This window comes from Salvelinus fontinalis, chromosome 12 (genome assembly GCF_029448725.1).
Source record: "Salvelinus fontinalis isolate EN_2023a chromosome 12, ASM2944872v1, whole genome shotgun sequence".
NCBI lineage: Eukaryota > Metazoa > Chordata > Actinopteri > Salmoniformes > Salmonidae > Salvelinus > Salvelinus fontinalis.
In genome coordinates this window covers 30,320,299-30,340,290 of record NC_074676.1, presented here as the reverse complement: position 1 = coordinate 30,340,290, position 19,992 = coordinate 30,320,299, and the positions used below count along the sequence as shown (strand labels likewise).

The following is a 19,992-nucleotide window of genomic DNA, read 5'->3' as shown; positions in this document are numbered from 1 at the left end:
ATGAGATGGGAACCAGGTGTGAGTGTTCTCACTAAACCTCTCGGAGGTAAGTTAATATTCAGTGTGTGTAAACAGACAAAACAAAAGGAAAAATGAAACATGGATCGGTGGCGGCTAGAAAGCCGAACACCGCCCGAACAAGGAGAGGGAACAACTTCGGTGGAAGTCGTGACACATTCAAAGGTTTTTCTTTATTTTGTACTATTTTCTACGTTGTAAAATAATAGTAAATACATCAATACTATTAAATAACACATGGAATCATGTAGTAACCAAAAAAGTGTTAAACAAATCAAAATATATTTTAGATTCTTCAAAGTAGCCACCCTTTGCACACTCTTGGCATTATCTCAACCAGCTTCATGAGGTAGTCACCTGAAATGCATTTAAATGAACATGTGTGCCTTGTTAAAAGTTTATTTGTGGAATTTCTTTCCTTAATGTGTTTGAGCCAATTAATTGTGTTGTGACAAGGTAGGGGTGGTATACAGAAGATAGCCCTATTGGTAAAAGACCAAGTCCATATTATGGCAAGGACAGCTCAAATATGCAAAGAGACACGACAGTCCATCATTACTTTAAGACATGAAGGTCAGTCAATGCAGAACATTTCAAGAACTTTGAAAGTTTCTTCAAGTGCAGTCGCAAAAACCATCAAGCGCTATGATGAAACTGGCTCTCATGAGGACCGCCACAGGAAAGAAAGAGCCCGAGTTACCTCTGCCGCAGAGGTTTAGTTCATTAGAGTTACCAGTCTCAGAAATTGCAGCCCAAATAAATGCTTCACAGAGTTTAAGTAACAGACGCATCTTAACGTCAACTGTTCAGAGGAGACGGCGTGAATCAGGCCTTCATGGTCGAAATGCTGCAAAGAAACCACTACTAAAGGACACCAATAAGAAGAAGAGACTTGCTTGGGACAAGAAACACGAGCAATGGACATTAGACTAGTGGAAATCTGTCCTTTGGTCTGATGAGTCCAAATTTGAGATGTTTTGTTCCAACCGCTGTGTCTTTGTGAGATGCAGAGTAGGTGAACGGATGATTTCCGCTGTGTGTGGTTCCCATCGTGAAGCATGGAGAAGGAGGCGTGATGGTGTGGGGGTGCTTTGCTGGTGACACTGTCAGTGATTCATTTAAAATTCAAGGCACACAACCAGCATAGCTACCACAGCATTCTGCAGCGATACGCCATCCCATCTGGTTTGCGGTTAGTGGGACTCTCATTTGTTTTTCAATAGGACAATGACCCAACACACCTCCAGGCTGTGTAAGGGCTATTTGACCAAGAAGGAGAGTGATGGAGTGCTGCATCAGATGACCTGGCCTCCACAATCACCCGATCTCAACCCAATTGAGATGGTTTGGAATGAGTTGGACCGCAGAGGGAAGGAAAAGCAGCCAACAAGTGCTCAGCATATGTTGGAAATGCTTCAAGACTATTGGAAAAGCATTCCTCATGAAGCTGGTTGAGAGAATGCAAAGAGTTTGCAAAGCTGTCATCAAGGCAAAGGGTGGCCACTTTGAAGAATCTAAAATATATTTTGATTTGTTTAACACTTTTTTGGTTACTTTAGGATCCCATATCTGTTATTTCATAGTTTTGATGTCTTCACTATTATTATATTATTCTAGAAAATAGTAAAAATGAATGCGTAGGTGTCCAAACTCTTGACTGGTACTGTTTGTGTACAGTGTTAGCTAGCTAGCTAAGCCACATATGAATAAGGGAAAGCTGTCTACCCCAACGCTACATTTAAATTGATCCATGTCAGAAGAAAAAGAGCTGTGACTAGTTAGCTTTGTAAAAACGTTGAGGGAGAGGTTGTTGTCCTGGCACCACATGGCCATGTCTCTTGACCTCCTCCATATATGCTGTCTCGTCGTTGATCAGGCTGTTGTGTTGGACTCGTGCCTGGCAGTGCAGTCATGAGTGAAGTGAGTACAGGAGGGGACTGAGCACGCCCCCCTGAGGCGCCCCCATGTTCAGAATCAGCGTGGCGGATGTGTTGTTACCTACCCCTTACCACCTGGGGTCCCGTCAGGAAGTCCAGGATCCAGTTGCAGAGGGAGGTGTTTAGTGCCAGGGTCCTTAGCTTAGTAATGAGCTTTGAGGGCAATATGGTGTTGAACGCTGAGCTGTAGTCAATGAATAGCATTCTCACATAGGTGTTCCTTTTGTCCAGGTGTGAAAGAGCAGTGTGGAGTGCATCATCTGTGGATCTGTTGGGGCGGTCTGCAAATTGGAGTGGGTCTAGGGTTTCTGGGATAACAGTGTTGATGTGAGCCATGACCAGTCTTTCAAAGCACTTCATGGCTACAGACGTGAGTGCTACGGGTCGGTAGTCATATAGGCAGGTTACCTTAGTGTTTTTGGGCACAGGGACTATGGTGGTCTGCTTGAAACATATTTATATTACAGACTCAGACAGGGAGAGGTTGATTAATGTCAGTGAAGACACTTGCCGATTGGTCAGCGCATGCTCGGAGTATACGTCCTGGTAATCCGTCTGGCCATGCGGCCTTGTAAATGTTGACCTGTTTAAAGGTCTTACTTACATCAGCTGCGGAGAGCGTGATCACACAGTCGTCCGGAACAGCTGATGCTCTCATGCATGTTTCAGTGTTACTTGCCTCGAAGCGAGTATAGAAGTAATTTTGCTTGTCTGGTAGGCTTGTGTCACTGGGAAGCTCTTGGCTGTGCTTCCCTTTGTAGTCTGTAATAGTTTGCAAGCCCTGCCACATCCAACGAGCGTCGGAGCCGGTGTAGTACGATTCGATCTTTGTCCTGTATTGATGCTTTGCTTGTTTGGTGGTTCGTCGGAGGGCATAGAGGGATTTCTTATAAGCTTCCGGGTTAGAGTCCCGCTCCTTGAAAGCGGCAGCTCTACTTTAGCTCAGTGCGGATGTTGCCTGTAATCCATGGCTTCTGGTTGGGATATGTACGTACAGTCACTGTGGGGACGATGTCATCGATGCACTTATTGATGAAGCCAGTGACTGATGTGGTGTACTCCTCAATGCCATTGGAATAATCCCGCAACATATTCCACTCTGTGCTAGCAAAACAGTCCTGTAGTTTAGCATTTGCATTATCTGACCACTTTTTAGTTGAGCAAGTCACTGGTGCTTCCTGCTTTAATTTTTGCTTGTAAGCAAGAATCAGGAGAATAGAATTATGGTCAGATTTGCCAAATGGAGGGCGAGGGAGAGCTTTTTACGCATCTCTGTGTGTGGAGTAAAGGTGGTCTAGAGTTTTTTTCCCTCTGGTTGCACATTTAACATGCTGGTAGAAATGTGGTAAAATGGAGATAAGTTTCCCTGCATTAAATTACCCGGCCACTAGGAGCGCCGCCTCTTGATGAGCGTTTTCCTGTTTGCTTATGGCGGGATATAGCTCATTGAGTGTGGTCTTAGTGCCAGCGTCGGTCTGTGGTGGTATGTAGACAGTTACGAAAAATATAGATAAACTCTAGGTAGATTGTGTGGTCTACAGCTTATCATGAGATACTCTACCTCAGGCGAGCAAAACCTAGACTTCCTTAGATATCGGATATACAAATATACATAGACCGCCACCCCTTGTCTTACCAGAGGCTGCTGTTCTATCCTGCCGATACAGTGTATAACCCGCCAACTGTATGTTATTCATGTCTTTGTTCAGTCATGACTCGGTGAAACATAAGATATTACCGTTTTTAATGTCCTGTTGGTAGGGTATACGTGCTTTTAGTTCGTCCAATTTATTATCCAGTAGATTAGCCACTCGCCGGCGGATCCACACAAGTCACCCCGATCTCTTTCCGCGATAACTCTTCTGTCTTTTTCTCCTGCGAATGACAGTTATGAGGGCCTGTTCGGGTGTCTGGAGTAAGTCCCTCTCGCCCGACTCATTAAAGAGAAATTCTTCGTACAGTTCAAGGTGAGTAATCGCTGTTCTGATTTCCAGAAGCTCTTTTCGGTCATAAGAGACAGTAGCAGCAACATTATGTACAAAATAAGTTACAAAAAAATTCTGAAAAAATTAACTAAATAGCGCTGTTGGTTAAGAGCCCATGAAACGGCAGCCATCCTTGCGGCGATGGTGGAGGTGTTTTTTAAATAGATTTTTATTTCACCTTTATTTAACCAGGTAGGCTAGTTGAGAACAAGTTATCATTTACAACTGCGACCTGATCAAGATAAAGCAAAGCAGTTTGACACATACAACAACTGTCACGGCTGTTGAAGGAGGAGGACCAAGTGTACGTGGTGAGTGTACATTTTCTTTTATTAAAGAATGACGCCGACAAAAAACAATAAACCATACAAAAACAAACCGTGAAGCTCAAAGGCTATGTGCCCTAAACAAAGTCAACTTCCCACAAACACAGGTGGAAAAAATAACTACCTAAGTAAGGTTCCCAATCAGAGACAATGATAGACAGCTGTCCCTGATTGAGAAGCATACCCGGCCAAAACATAGAAATAGAAAATCATAGAAACACAAAACATAGAATGCCCACCCCAACTCACGCCCTGACCAAACCAAAATAGACACATAAAAAGGATCTCTAAGGTCAGGGCGTGACAACAACACAGAGTTACACATGGAATAAACAAACATAGTCAATAATACAGTAAAAAAAAAAGTATATATACAGTGGGTGCAAATGAGGTAAGATAAGGGAGGTAAGGCAATAAAATAGGCCATAGTGGCGCGGTAATTACAATATAGCAATTAAACACTGGAGTGGTAGATGTGCAGAAGATGATTGTGCAGGTAGAGATAATGGGGTGCAAAGGAGCAAAATAAATAAATACAGTATGGGGATGAGGTAGTTGGATGGGCTATTTACAGATGGGCTATGTACAGTGTTGCTGCGTCAGGATGTGGCCATTGTCCCTGAGCGCCGTCTCCTGACCACCACCACTGTTCTGCTGGAGCTGTCTGTGCTGTCATCCCTGGCCACCATGGTCTTCACTCGCCACCTGGAAGACGTCATGGCAGCACTATATCAGCTGGGAAATTGCCCACTCTGCCCTGAGAAATGCACCACTAAGGATGAGAAGGTAACTTTTACATAGTCCTAGATATTATGAAGATTGAAAATACTCAGGTTTTAGCAAAATTAGAACAAATAAATGCACATTTTGCCTATTTGCCATATGAAGTCAAACGTTTTTATTGGCAAGCAGGCTGATGATGAGCTGTCTTCTTGTCATCACTGACTGAATTCATATGATCTCTTGTAAAACATAGGAGCTCAGCAGTAAGGAACGCAAGAACTGCAGGGAGGCTCTCCAAAGCCTTCTGGGAAAGGTTTATCAGCCAATCGTCATCAAATAGTTTCTTATGCTCCAAGGAGGTCCTAAACACGTAGAGCACAGTGCAGTGAAGTGTCTGTACACCATTTTGTATCAGTATGTTTGGTTTTCATATGTGTATATGGTGCTGTGTCTGTGTTCTGTTATGGTCTTATACATCATGTCTCTCTCTTCCTGTAGGCCCCTCCAGGCCCTGGTGCTAGTGGTGCCAGTAGAAGCCCTCTGAGCCAGGCTTCCCCATGTCTGAGGCGTCTGTGTGGGCAGCTGCTGTCTGAGAGGCTGATGCAGCCCAATGGAGTCCAGTTTGTGTTGTGCGCCATCCACGAGTGGTGCGCAGGTGAGCTGGAGACGTGGAGGGAACATTTAGAAGATCTGAAATATCAAGTGCTTAAGACAGAGCAGGGAGAGAAACATCTCTACCAAACTCTTAGGCATTATCATTTGTGTTGAATTATCAATAAGTGTCATCCTTATCTGTTTTATAATAATGCAGGTACACCGTTTGTTCCATCCCTCTCTAACAGAAGGAGAGTCGGACCGGAGGAAATGTGATAGTATTGCCAGGATCCTAGCAGCCTGCCCTCAGCAGTCTCTATCTCCACACTGCTACTACAGCCAGGTTTGCCCCCATGTAAACCTGTCATATTGTAAAAGATTTGTGGAAATTGAACTTGCCATAGATACCGGCATAAAAGTCATGATAGTGTCTAGGTTCAGTCTGGTAATAATATTATCTCATAATGGTCACATTTTGGAGCTCTTGCACTTCAGAAACAAGCTGACATCTTAGAAGTTCCAGCGTGTGGCCACCAGAGCAGCTCTCACCACTCTGGACCGCCCAGAGTTTACCCAGCAATACCTGCTCATCCCCTCTTCAGCTCCCTCCACAACTGTGGCCAGATGATAGGTTAGTCCAATCAAATTTTATTTGTCACATACGGTGGACTAGCAGTGAAATGCTTACTTACGGGCCCTTCCCAACAATGCAGAGAGAAAGAAAATAGAGAAATAATAGAAAAGTTATGTGATGTACTGGGCCGTACGTACTACCCTCTGTAACGCCTTGCGGTTGGATGCCAAAAAATTGCTATATGAAGCGGTGATGCAGCCAATCAAGATGCTTTCAATGGTGCAGCGGTAGAACTTTATGAGGATCTGCTGGCCCATGCCAAACCTTTTCAGCCTCCTGAGGGAGAAGAGGCATCAGCCCTCTTCATGGCTGTGTTGATGTGTTTGGACCACATCTTTCTTTTTCCCAACGCAGTTAAGCAAAACCACGCCTCGGTATTCAGAGGGGCATTATACTACACTTTCATTGGCTAGCATTTGTTGGCTCGCGACAGCTTTTGCCTCACAGCCTGTTGAGAGACATGGATGAACACGCAACACAACATTTGCCCATGTATTTATTTTCAGGGTTGTAAAAATGTCTCAGAGAATTCTGATGAATTCCCTCAATTGAAGGTCAGCTAACTTAACCTAGGCTACTTAACGTTACTAGCTCTGTATTTAAAGTTGTTATATTATCATTAGTAGTCCATTAACAGGTAAACGCATATGCTTATTATTCATAATTTGTCAAATATTTATTAGCTAATCATTTATATCTTTCAAGTACCCTTATCCTACTCCTCCTCTGTTCCTCTGGTGATGTAGAGGTGAATCCAGGCCCTGCAGTACCTAGCTCCACTCCTATTCCCCAGGCGCTCTCTTTTGATGACTTCTGTAACCGCAATAGCCTTGGTTTCATGCATGTTAACATTAGAAGCCTCCTCCCTAAGTTTGTTTTGTTCACTGCTTTAGCACACTCTGCCAACCCAGATGTTTTAGCCGTGTCTGAATCCTGGCTTAGGAAGACCACCAAAAATTCAGACATTTTCATCCCTAACTACAAGATTTTCAGACAAGATAGAACGGCCAAAGGGGGCGGTGTTGCAATCTACTGCAAAGATTGCCTGCAGAGTTCTGTTTTACTATCCAGGTCTGTTCCCAAACAATTTGAACTTCTACTTTTAAAAATCCACCTCTCTAAAAACAAGTCTCTCACCGTTGCCGCCTGCTATAGACCACCCTCTGCCCCCAGCTGTGCTCTGGACACCATATGTGAACTGATTGCCCCCCATCTATCTTCAGAGCTCGTGCTGCTAGGCGACCTAAATTGGAACATGCTTAACACCCCAGCCATCCTACAATCTAAGCTTGATGCCCTCAATCTCACACAAATTATCAATGAACCTACCAGGTACCACCCCAATTCCGTAAACACGGGTACCCTCATAGATATCATCCTAACCAACTTGCCCTCCAAATACACCTCTGCTGTTTTCAACCAAGATCTCAGCGATCACTGCCTCATTGCCTGCATCCGTAATGGGTCAGCGGTCAAACGACCTCCACTCATCACTGTCAAACGCTCCTGAAACACTTCAGCGAGCAGGCCTTTCTAATCGACCTGGCCGAGGTATCCTGGAAGGATATTGATCTCATCCCGTCAGTAGAGGATGCCTGGATATTTTTTTTAAATGCCTTCCTCACCATCTTGAATAAGCATTCCCCATTCAAGAAATTTAGAACCAGGAACAGATATAGCCCTTGGTTCTCTCCTGACCTGACTGCCCTTAACCAACAGAAAAACATCCTATGGCGTTCTGCATTAGCATCGAACAGCCCCCGTGATATGCAACTTTTCAGGGAAGCTAGAAACTAATATACACAGGCAGTTAGAAACACAAACTCAAAAAAGTTCTGGGATACTGTAAAGTCCATGGAGAATAAGAACACCTCCACCCAGCTTCCAACTGCACTGAAGATAGGAAACACTGTCACCGCCGACAAATCCACTATAATTGAGAATTTCAATAAGCATTTTTCTACGGCTGGTCATGCTTTCCACCTGGCTACCCCTAACCCGGTCAACAGCACTGCCCTCCCCTCTGCTACTCGCCCACGCCTTCCCCATTTCACTTTCTCCCAAATACAGTCAGCTGATGTTCTGAAAGAGCTGCAAAATCTGGACCCTTACAAATCAGCCGGGCTAGATAATCTGGACCCTTTCTTTCTAAAACTATCTGCTGACATTGTTGCCACCCCTATTACCAGCCTTTTCAACCTCTCTTTCGTGTCGTCTGAGATTCCCAAAGATTGGAAAGCAGCTGCAGTTATCCCCCTCTTCAAAGGGGGGGACACTCTTGACCCAAACAGCTACAGACCTATATCTATCCTACCCTGCCTTTCTAAGGTCTTCGAAAGCCAAGTCAACAAACAGATTACCGACCATTTCGAATCCCACCATACCTTCTCCGCTATGCAATCTGGTTTCAGAGCTGGTCATGGGTGCACCTCAGCCACGCTCAAGGTCATAAACGATATCTTAACCGCCATCGATAGGAAACAATACTGTGCAGCCATATTCATTGACCTGGCCAAGGCTTTTGACTCTGTCAATCACCACATCCTCATCGGCAGACTCGACAGCCTTGGTTTCTCAAATGATTGCCTCGCCTGGTTCACCAACTACTTCTCTGATCGAGTTCAGTGTGTCAAATCGGAGGGTCTGTTGTCCGGACCTCTGGCAGTCTCTATGGGGGTGCCACAGGGTTCAATCCTTGGACAAACTCTCTTCCCAATTGCTCTTAAATACAAGTAAAACTAAATGCATGCTCTTCAATCGATCGCTGCCTGCACCTGCCCGCCTGTCCAACATCACTACTCTGGACGGCTCTGACTTAGAATATGTGGACAACTACAAATACCTAGGTGTCTGGTTAGACTGTAAACTCTCCTTCCAGACTCACATCAAACATCTCCAATCCAAATTTAAATCTAGAATTGGCTTCCTATTCCGCAACAAAGCATCCTTCACTCATGCTGCCAAACATACCCTTGTAAAACTGACCATCCTACCAATCCTCGACTTCGGTGATGTCATTTACAAAATAGCCTCCAAAACCCTACTCAATAAATTGGATGCAGTCTATCACAGTGCCATCCGTTTTGTCACCAAAGCCCCATATACTACCCACCACTGCGACCTGTACACTCTCGTTGGCTGGCCCTCGCTTCATACTCGTCGCCAAACCCACTGGCTCCAGGTCATCTACAAAACCCTGCTAGGTAAAGTCCCCCCTTATCTCAGCTCGCTGGTCACCATAGCAGCACCTACCTGTAGCACGCGCTACAGCAGGTATATCTCTCTGGTCACCCCCAAAACCAATTCTTCCTTTGGCCGCCTCTCCTTCCAGTTCTCTGCTGCCAATGACTGGAACGAACTACAAAAATCTCTGAAACTGGAAACACTTATCTCCCTCACTAGCTTTAAGCACCAGCTGTCAGAGCAGCTCATAGATTACTGCACCTGTACATAGCCCATCTATAATTTAGCCCAAACAACTACCTCTTTACCTACTGTATTTATTTATTTTGCTCCTTTGCACCCCATTGCACCTTCTTCCACTGCAAACCAACCATTCCAGTGTTTTTTTTAATTTGCTATATTGTATTTACTTCGCCACCATGGCCTTTTTTTATATTTTTATTTATATATATATTTTATTTGCCTTCACCTCCCTTATCTCACCTCACTTGCTCACATTGTATATAGACTTATTTTTCACTGTATTATTGACTGTACGTTTGTTTTACTCCATGTGTAACTATGTGTTGTTGTATGTGTCGAACTGCTTTGCTTTATCTTGGCCAGGTCGCAATTGTAAATGAGAACGTGTTCTCAATTTGCCTACCTGGTTAAATAAAGTTAAATAAAAAAATAAAAAAAATAATAATAAAGTTACTCAATCTTGAAATACAAGGGCAAATGTTATTTATCAGTGACTGAAATTTCGTGCTACGTGATATTCTCTTCCTTATTTGGAAGATGAAATTTCGCACTACGTGATATTTACTTCCGGACTTGGAGAGCGCTCAAAGTGTTGTAGAACGCTCTGAATAACGGGGCGTGGTTTTGGCTTAACTGCTTTGGGAAAAAGAAAGACGTTTTTGGACCATGATCCTTAGTGATGTGGACACCGAGGAACCTGAAGCTCTCAACCCGCTCCACTACAGCCCCGTTGATGTGAATGGGGGCGTGCTTGGCGCTTTGTTTCCTGTAGTCCACGATCAGCTCCTTTGTCTGGCTGACATTGAGGGAGAGGTTGTTGTCTCTGACCTCCTCCTATAGGCTGTCTCATCATTGTTGGTGATCAATGCCCCCGTGCATAAAGCGAAGTCCATACAGAAATGGTTTGTCTAGATCGGTGTGGAAGAACTTGACTGGCCTGCACAGAGCCCTGGCCTAATCGTCCAACATCAGTGCCCAACCTCACTAAAGCTCTTGTGGCTGAATGGAAGCAAGTCCCCGAAGTCCCCGCAGCAATGTTCCAACATATAGTGGAAAGCCTTCCCAGAAGAGTAGAGGCTGTTACAGCATCAAAGGGGGGGACCAACTCCATATTAATGCCTATGATTTTGGAATGAGATGTTCGCCGAGCAGGTGTCCACATACATTTGGTCATGTAGTGTATTACAGACAGTGTCAGGAAGAGGTTGGAAGTTTTAGTGAAGACACTTGCCAGCTGGTCAGCGCATGCTCTGAGTGCATGTCCTGGTAATCTGTCTGGCCTTGAGGAATGTTAACCTGTTTAAAGGTCTTACTCACATTGGCTACGGAGAGCATGATCACACAGTCATTTGGAACAACTGATGCTCTCATGTATGGTTCAATGTTATGTCAAAGCGAGCATAGAAGGCATTTAGCTTGACTGGTAGGCTCACGTCACTGGGCAGCTTGCGGCTGGGTTTCAATTTGTAATCCATGATAGTTTGCAAGCCCTGCCACGTCCAACGAGCGTCAGAGCTGGTGTAGTATGATTCGATCTTAGACCTGTATTGATGCTTTGCCTGTTTGATGGTCCGTTGGAGGGCATAGTGTGATTTCTTACAAGCGTTCGGGTTAGTGTCCCACTCCTTGAAAGTGGCGGCTCTAACCATTAGCTCAGTGTGGATGTTGCCTGCAATCCATTTTTTCTAGTTGGGATATATATGTATTGCAAGCTGTGCTGGAGTTTCTCTGAGAGAAAAAAATACTACACTGAACAAAAATATAAACGCAACATGTAAATTGTTGTTGCCCATGTTTCATGAGCTGAAATAAAAGATCCCAGAAATGTTCCATATGCACAAAAAGCTTATTTCTTTGAAATGTTGTTCACAAATTTGTTTACATCCCTGTTAATGAGCATTTCTCCTTTGCCAAGATAATCCATCCACTTGACAGGTGTAGCATATCAAAAAGCTGACTAAAAGCATGATCATCATTACCTTGTGCTGGGGACAATAAAAATCACTCTAAAATCTGAAGTTTTGTCACACAACACAGTGCCACAGATGTCTCAAGTTTTGAGGGAGCGTGCAATTGGCTTGCTGACTGCACAAATGTCCACCAGAACTGTTGCCATTCATCCACCGCCATCACCTCATGTTTCAGCATGATAATGCACGGCCCCATGTTGCAAGGATCTGTAAACAGTTCCTGGAAGCCGAAAATGTCCCAGTTCTTCCATGGCCTGCATACTCACCAGACATGTCACCCATTGAGCATGTTTGGGATGCTCTCGATCGATGTGTACGACAGCATGTTCCAGTTCCCACCAATATCCAGCAACTTCGCACAGCCATTGAAGAGGAGTGGGACAACATTCCACAGGCCACAATCAACAGCCTGATCAACTATGCGAAAGAGATGCACTGCATGATGCAAATGGTCGTCACACCAGATACTGACAGGTTTTCTGATCCACACCCCTACTTAAAAAAAAGGGTATCTGTGAACTACACATGACTGTGTTCCCAGTCATGTGAAATCCATAGATTAGGGTGTAATAAATGTATTTAAATTGACAGATTTTCTTATGAACTGTAACTTAGTAAAATCTTTAAAATTGTTGCATGTTGCGTTTATATTTTTGTTCAGTGTAATTAGTTGGTTTGTTAAAAATTAAAATAAATATAGGCTATATAACTGAAAAATAACCACCACTGTTGATAGTGTGCAGAGCTGATTTCAGCTGCTTACCATTTCCTTTTTCTCTAAAAATGATTTGCTCTGTGCATCAGGGAAATTGACACTGCTACAGAAAAATGCTCTTTTAATTAGTCTGCCGATCAATGCCCTTACTGCTCTGAAAATGACTTAAGGTATTTACTTGGTGTGTATGCTTGTGCAAGCTGCCAGTTGTGAACTTCTCAACAAGCCCTATTTGTGATGGTCACTTCAGCAATGTTATAATGGTTTCACATGTATCTTGTCATGGATTGGTCTCTGCTTTTTAGATAGTTTCTAACTTTTCCCTGTATGATGTGTGCTCCACAGCGCCCCCTGTCAGGAGATCCTACTCACATACTTGGGCCACTCTGAGCCTCCTGTGTCCCTGTCAACCCTAAAGTAGCTGTGTGCCCTGGACAGAGTGATGGGTTTGGGTTAAATGCAGAAGACACATTTCAATTGAAGGCATTCAGTTGTACAACTGACTAGGTATCCGCCTTTCCCCTCTTTCCTATTCAGCATCACACAATAACTGGTCCCCAATGCTTCTCTTCCTTGGGGGGGTAATCACTGATCTGATCTGAATCTAATGTCGTGGAAACCACACATTCACCTATCCACTCATGTCGTGTTATGGATTATTCCAAGGAGGGGTGGAAAGACAAAACTATTAACTATTCAAACATGTTCGAAGTGTCTCCCTTCATGTATCTCTCCCCTCTCCTCTACCCTGTATGTCTCAGTAATGAGGATGATGCTCTGCAGTGGAGGGTGGAGTGTCTGGCCCAGCTGCTGGCTGAGATGGACAGTGACCTGCCTGGAGACTTCTTCCTGGAGCTTCTGCAGGTAGCTACTGTACCACACACTGTATGGCCCGGGTTAGGGTTCTCAGGGCTACTGTTCTGGTGGGGATGTCACGGTCACAAGCCTCCAGCAGGCAGTCTGAGAAGACCCTACTGGGGACGCCATTGGAGGGCTCACTGCTGCTGCTGCCGTCCCTCCCTCCTGCTGTTCCTGTTCCTATCCCTATACGACCCTGGCCAGCCCCAGATGACCATATCTGGGATGGATGAGTGTTCTGGGCCAGACTATCCCCATCACCAGAGCTGTGTTCTGAGGTTGGGGATGCAGGTCTGAATAGGGGCTGGGGTGTAAGGCGTTTGAGAAGTGTGTGTGCTGTGGTTCGAATGAGAGGTGGGTGAGGGGAGTCTAGTTTGGGTGACTTGTGAGTGACTTGTTTGGGGACGGTTGATCTTTAGGTTCTTCTCAGAAGGCATGTTATTGTCAGTTTTGGGGTTTTGGTATGTAGTGGCTCACGTCAAGTTGTCAGGGTGGTATGCCCCATGTGGTGATGGCGGCGGTCTGAGGCCAGCTCCTGGATCACCACCTCAGGGTGCCTCTGGGAAATCTCCTCCAAGGGTGGGAGGAGCCTTGGCATTGCTGAGTAGTCCTCAGCACTCAACTGTGACAAGGAGAAAGAGAGAGAAGACAGAAAGAGACAGAGGGTGAGCGAGGAAGAGAGACATCAAAACAAAATACCACATATTACACAGAATGACCACATCAACATAGTAGCATACTAGTAGCAGTATTAGTAATATCAATGATAAAGCCTGCTGCCTGAACGTACGTGCGTGTACGAATGATGGTCCTGAGAGCAGGGTGGCCACCAGGCCCATTCCCATGCTGAGGGTCTCGGTCACCACTGGCCCCTCAACACCCCAGACCTTGTCCAGACCCACACAGGCCCTCTGCAGGTTGGCCACGATGAACTCCACCACCTGGGAGAGGACAGACAGACAACTTATTGTACAAACCACACATTTCCTACCACTAGGTGTCTACTAAAGAGTTCCATCACATCTTCAAACCAACACAGACATAAAACTTCTTTTACAAGTTTTCAGAAAAACAAAACCTGGCTAATGGCAGTAGAGATAAGACGTCTAAAATTACTACTTATCAACCAAACTGAGACCAGTTTATCAGAGACGTGTCCTAATCTGAGCATGAATGGTTTACCTCAGGCAAAATGGCACAGCGCTAGCCCTGGGTCGTTTACCTCATCAGAGACAGACACTGCTATTCTTAGAGCTCTTAAAGTATTAGTCAACATGCCCTCATTCCTTAATAAAGAGGCCCAGATGACCAGTGTTCTGTAAAGCCCTGATGCTGATGGAGAGGACAGAGATGCGTAAAGATGCACTATGCAGAAATCACTCCGCCATCCCTGGTTGCTAAAATTCTAAAAGTTTGCCTAATTTCAGTTTATGTGACAAAGCAAGCAAGGATAGTGTAGATAATCATTGTACCATCTAAACCACTGTGAAATATATTTTCCATAACCAAAAATATTATATTTTCAGCTGTTTGAATCTGATGTACAAACCAAAACTAAAAGATGCAAAAACTAACTTAAGAACGGGAAGCATATAAATAACACACATAGGACAGATCTACCGCTTTTTAGACTTGCTTTCAATGAGAATTACAGAACTATAACTGATTTTGGTCAGGTTGCCCAAAAAGTTACATATTGCAGCTTTAAAGTAAAAGTTTGACAAAAAACTTATCAGAAAACTATAAGTAATGAGGTGGTGAACTTAGACCCCACTGTCACGCTCAGGGTCTCTGATCAACTCCACTCATCTATTAAACATCCTCTCCACCCAAACAGACAGCAGCACCCACACAGATTGGTACTGCTGCCTTGAAGAGGCTCCTCTCCTGGGCCTCACGCAGGCCCTGGAGGCGTGGACAGTAGCAGGCAGCAGTACCAATCTGTGTGGGTGCTGCTGTCTGTTTGGGTGGAGAGGATGTTTAATGGATGAGTGGAGTTGATCAGAGACCCTGAGCGTGACAGTGGGGTCTATGGGGACTTGTTAATGTGACTGAGGTGGAGGAGACTGGATTATCACCCCTGGGCCTGGGTCTCATTTAGTATTCAGGGTAATGAGCCCCCTTTTGTGTGCACCTTCCACGACCCCCCTCTTCCCCATCTGTCTCAGCCTAGGGGGTACCATACCTAGTGGGGGGTGGGGTTCCTCTTTAATGTTCATCTTATTGAAGATGTCTTTGTGTTAGGGTTGTTTTGGGACAAATAGTAAGCACTATGGAGATACACATTTCAGACAGGGAAAGTTGAGCAGATTTGGTGTAATGTGTCTTATAGTTTGTCTTAAAGCTTTTTACTGGAGAACTTGGAGCACGAAGACTCTTTTGTGTATCTGTCAACCATTCAAGGTAGGAAGTCAAGGGGCTCCAGGTGGTGCTTCACCTTACATGTGTAAACCTTTGGTCTTCACTCTAGTTTTGTGGGGTGTTATTAACCTTTGACTTTGGCTGGCTTTCCTTTTAGAAAGTTGTAACAAGTATATCTATGATACGACTGTTGTATGTCATCTCATATGCCCTAGAAATGGATCTTCTGGAATGACATTGACATTAACCTGCAGTGGAATCATCTAATGGTGGTATATAGGTTGTTTTGGGCTTGGGGTTTCTCAGTGTCCCATTCTCTGTCTACCTCTTATCTCTGCAGGCCTGGCTGCGGCTGCAGGAAGAGACCTAGAGTGGTCCATCCTCTCAGAAGGAGAGGACCCTGTAGACACGTCTGAAGGTTGGAGAGGTGCTGATGAGGGCTCCCAGGGCTATGAATGAGTGGACTGTTATGAACCCAGCTTGCTGACCTAGTAAAAAAAAACTAATCACTACAAAAACCACACATCATGGGAGAGGCTCCAGCAATCGACTCATTAACTTTTGGCGTATAGATTTGACCACACAAAGAAGGAAGTGCCTGCAGTTAGCCTTAATGACATAGTCACCCAAGCATCTGACAGATTCATAATGAGCTGTTTTGTGAGGGACATGTGTATGAATGAATGTGAATGTGCTTACTCATGTTAATGTGTCCATGCTTACTCATGTTATTGTGTCATAACAGTGGATCAGGCCTAATTTTAGTCAGATAGGCATAAAACAGTCTTAAATCAGACAGTACATGCTTGTTCCATACTCAGGTTTGTTTGGAGGGGACTGTATTAAAACCTATCTCTGATAGAATTCCCTGTTTGGGTTTTTCCCCTCCCTGGTTTTGTCTGCCAGATCTCGATAGTACCATTTCTCGGGACAAGTGAGGGTTTATTCGGCATACCCCCCCTCCCACTGCTTTGTCTTGGATGTGAAAGACACCCAGACAGACCAGCGACGGTCTCTCCCTGGCCCTGCTCCACCAGTCTAACAGAACATCATCTCAGCTGGTTAAACAGCTGGTTTGTTGCCACATTAGATACCCACAGGGATATTTTGTCACCCCTCTGTATCACTCTCCCTTTCTTATGCATCTGGGAAACTTCCTCTGCCCGCCAACCCACGTATTCGGGACAATTGTGATCAAACCATAGTGCCCCACGTTCTGTATCTGTCCAAATCCCCAGTGCACAATGGGCCACTTTCCTTTTGCTTTTTCATTGTATGGCTTGCAAACATACCCTCACCTCCATATGTATTTGAACAGCAAAGCTAAAGTTTTAAATGTGGCTATGTACTCCAGTATTCTGGAGTTGGGGTCAAACGTTTTATTGCATGCAGAGTGAGTCCATGCAACTTATTGTGACTTGTTAAGCACATTTTTACTCCTGAACTCATTTACGCTTGACATAACAAAGGGGTTGAATACTTATTGACATTCAAGACATTTCAGCTTTTTATTTTTTATTAATTAAAAAATATATATAAAAACATAATTTCACCTTGACATTATGGGGTATTGTGTGTAGACCAGTGACAAAAAAGCTCAATTTAATCTGTAACAACAAAATGTGAAAAAAGTCAAGAGGTGTGCATACTTTCTGAAGGCACTGTATGTTTCACCATTTAGAAATAAATGTATCTAATCCCCACATTTGAAGAAGTCAAGTATTTGGGCAAATTCACTTAGTCAAAAGTTTAATATTTGGTCTCATGTTGTCACGTTCTGACCTTAGTTTATTTTTTATGTCTTTGTGTTAGGTTGGTCAGGGCGTGATTTGGGGTGGGCAGTCTATGTTCTTTTTTCTAGGTTGTTTGTTTTCTATGTGTTTGGCCTGGTGTGGTTCCCAATCAGAGGCAGCTGTTTATCGTTGTCTCTGATTGGGAGCCATATTTAGGTAGCCTGTTTTCCATTGTGTGTTGTGGGTGGTTATTTTCTGTTTAGTGTATGTCACCTGGCAGAACTGTTTCATTTTCCTCGTTGTTGTTTTGTGTAGTGTTCAGTTTTAATTAAACATGACGAACGCTTACCACGCTGCATTTTGGTCCTCCTCTCCTTCCACCAACGAGAATCGTTACAGAACCACCCACCAGAAAAGGACCAAGCAGCGTGGTAACCAGGAGCAGAGGGTTCTGGACTCCTGGACATGGGAGGAAATTTTGGACGGCAAAGGACCCTGGGCACAGCCGGGGGCGTATCGCTGTCCGAAAGAGGAGCTGGAGGCAGCTAGAGCGGAGCGGCGCCACTACGAGGAATTGGCGCGAGGTAACGGGCACGAGAGGCAGCCCCAGAATATTTTGGGGGGGGTCACATGGGTAGACCTCCCGGGTGGCGCAGTGGTCTAGGGCACTGCATCGCAGTGCTAGCTGCGCCACCAGAGTCTCTGAGTTCGCGCCCAGGCTCTGTAGCAGCCGGCCGCAACCGGGAGGTCCGTGGGGCGACGCACAATTGGCATAGCGTCGTCCGGGTTAGGGAGGGTTTGGCCGGTAGGGATATCCTTGTCTCAGTATGTAAAATGTAATAAAATGTATGCACTCTACTGTAAGTTGCTCTGGATAAGAGCGTCTGCTAAATGACTAAAATGTAAAATGTAGATTGGCGGACTCAGGTAGGAGACCTGAGCCAACTCCCCGTGCTTACCGGGGCGAGAGAGTGACTGGGCAGGCACCGTGTTATGTGGGGGAGCGAACAATGTCCCCAGTGCGCACGCATAGCCCCAGTGCACACGCATAGAGTGGGCATCGAGCCAGGAGGGATGATTCCGGCTCAGCGCATCTGGTCTCCAGTGCCTCCTCGGCCCGGGGTATATTGCACCAGCCCTACACACGGTGTCTCCAGTTTGCCAGCACAGCCCAGTGAGTTCTGTGCCTGTGCTAAACACTAACCCTCCTGCATGTCTCCCCAGCCTGGTGAGTCCTGTGCCTTCTCCCAGAGCCAGGCCTTCTGTGTGTCTCTCCAATCCAGTGATAATCCATGGCAAGAAGCCTCCAGTGATAATCCATGGCACGAAGCCTCCAGTGATGATCCATGGCACGAAGCCTCCAGTGATGATCCATGGCACGAAGCCTCCAGTGATGATCCATGGCAAGAAGCCTTCAGTGATAATCCATGGCAAGAAGCCTCCAGTGATGATCCATGGCAAGAAGCCTCCAGTGATGATCCATGGCAAGAAGCCTCCAGTGATGATCCATGGCAAGAAGCCTCCAGTGATGATCCATGGCAAGAAGCCTCCAGTGATAATCCATGGCACGAAGCCTCCAGTAATGATCCATGGTAAGAAGCCTCCAGTGATAATCCATGGCACGAAGCCTCCAGTGATGATCCATTTCACGAAGCCTCCAGTGATGATCCATGGCACAAAGCCTCCAGTGATGATCCATGGCACGAAGCCTCCTGTGAGGATCCATGGCACGAGGCCTCCAACGAGGGACGTCAGTCCGGAGCCTCCAGCAACGCCTTCTAGTCCGGAAACTCCAGCGACGCGTTCTAGTCCGGAGCCTCCAGCGACGCCCTCTAGTCCGGAGCCTCCAGCGACGCCCTCTAGTCCGGAGCCTCCAGCGACGCCCTCTAGTCCGGAGCCTCCAGCGACGCCCTCTAGTCCGGAGCCTCCAGCGACGCCCTCTAGTCCGGAGCCTCCAGCGACGCCCTCCTGTCCGGAGCAGCCGGAGTCGCCCTCCTGTCCGGAGCAGCCGGAGTCTCCCTCCTGTCCGGAGCAGCCGGAGTCTCCCTCCTGTCCTGAGCTGCCGGAGTCTCCCTCCTGTCCTGAGCTGCCGGAGTCTCCCGTCTGTCCTGAGCTGCCGGAGCCGCCCGTTTCTCTTTCATTAAGGCAACTATAACCGTGACCCTCCTTTGAAACATGTCTCTGACTGATGAGTGGCCAGCTGAACTGGTGTGTATGAGGTGTATCTGGAGGGTACAGGGTGGAGGCCTGTGCAGGCTGAATGATACCTCTCATAGCATAGAATTAGGAATTACAATACAAATATAGAATACTAATTTATTAGGATCTGTATGTGTCATGGTGGGTCTATCTGACTGGTCCAGCAGACTCAGCTGCAGGGACCCAGGCCAAGTCCACCCGTCTGGGTCTTACTGGGACACCCTGTCACCTGGCCAACTCCATTGCCCCACTCTCACTGCTTTGAGCTGTAGAATAGAGCAGGTTTAGCCCTGTCAGTGGGGGGCTGTATCCGTAAGGCAGATATACACACTTACACTCTCTCTCAAACACACACACCCTGAAAGGAATAAAGTGTATTCTCTATTTAAGCCTCTCCTCAGATTTAGCAACCGCTTTTGCAAAAAAAAAACAATGACTCAGCACTTTGTATAGATTAAAACAACTTCACCAGCTGGACCACCGGGCAGGTAGCGATGTCATGTTCTCCTGAGG

General features: G+C 45.7%; 1 pseudogene; it reads left to right on the top strand.

The window, feature by feature from the left end:
* On the top strand, positions 1-13,483 carry LOC129866540 (transport and Golgi organization protein 6 homolog; annotated as a pseudogene).
* The last annotated feature ends 6,509 nt before the right edge of the window (positions 13,484-19,992 follow it).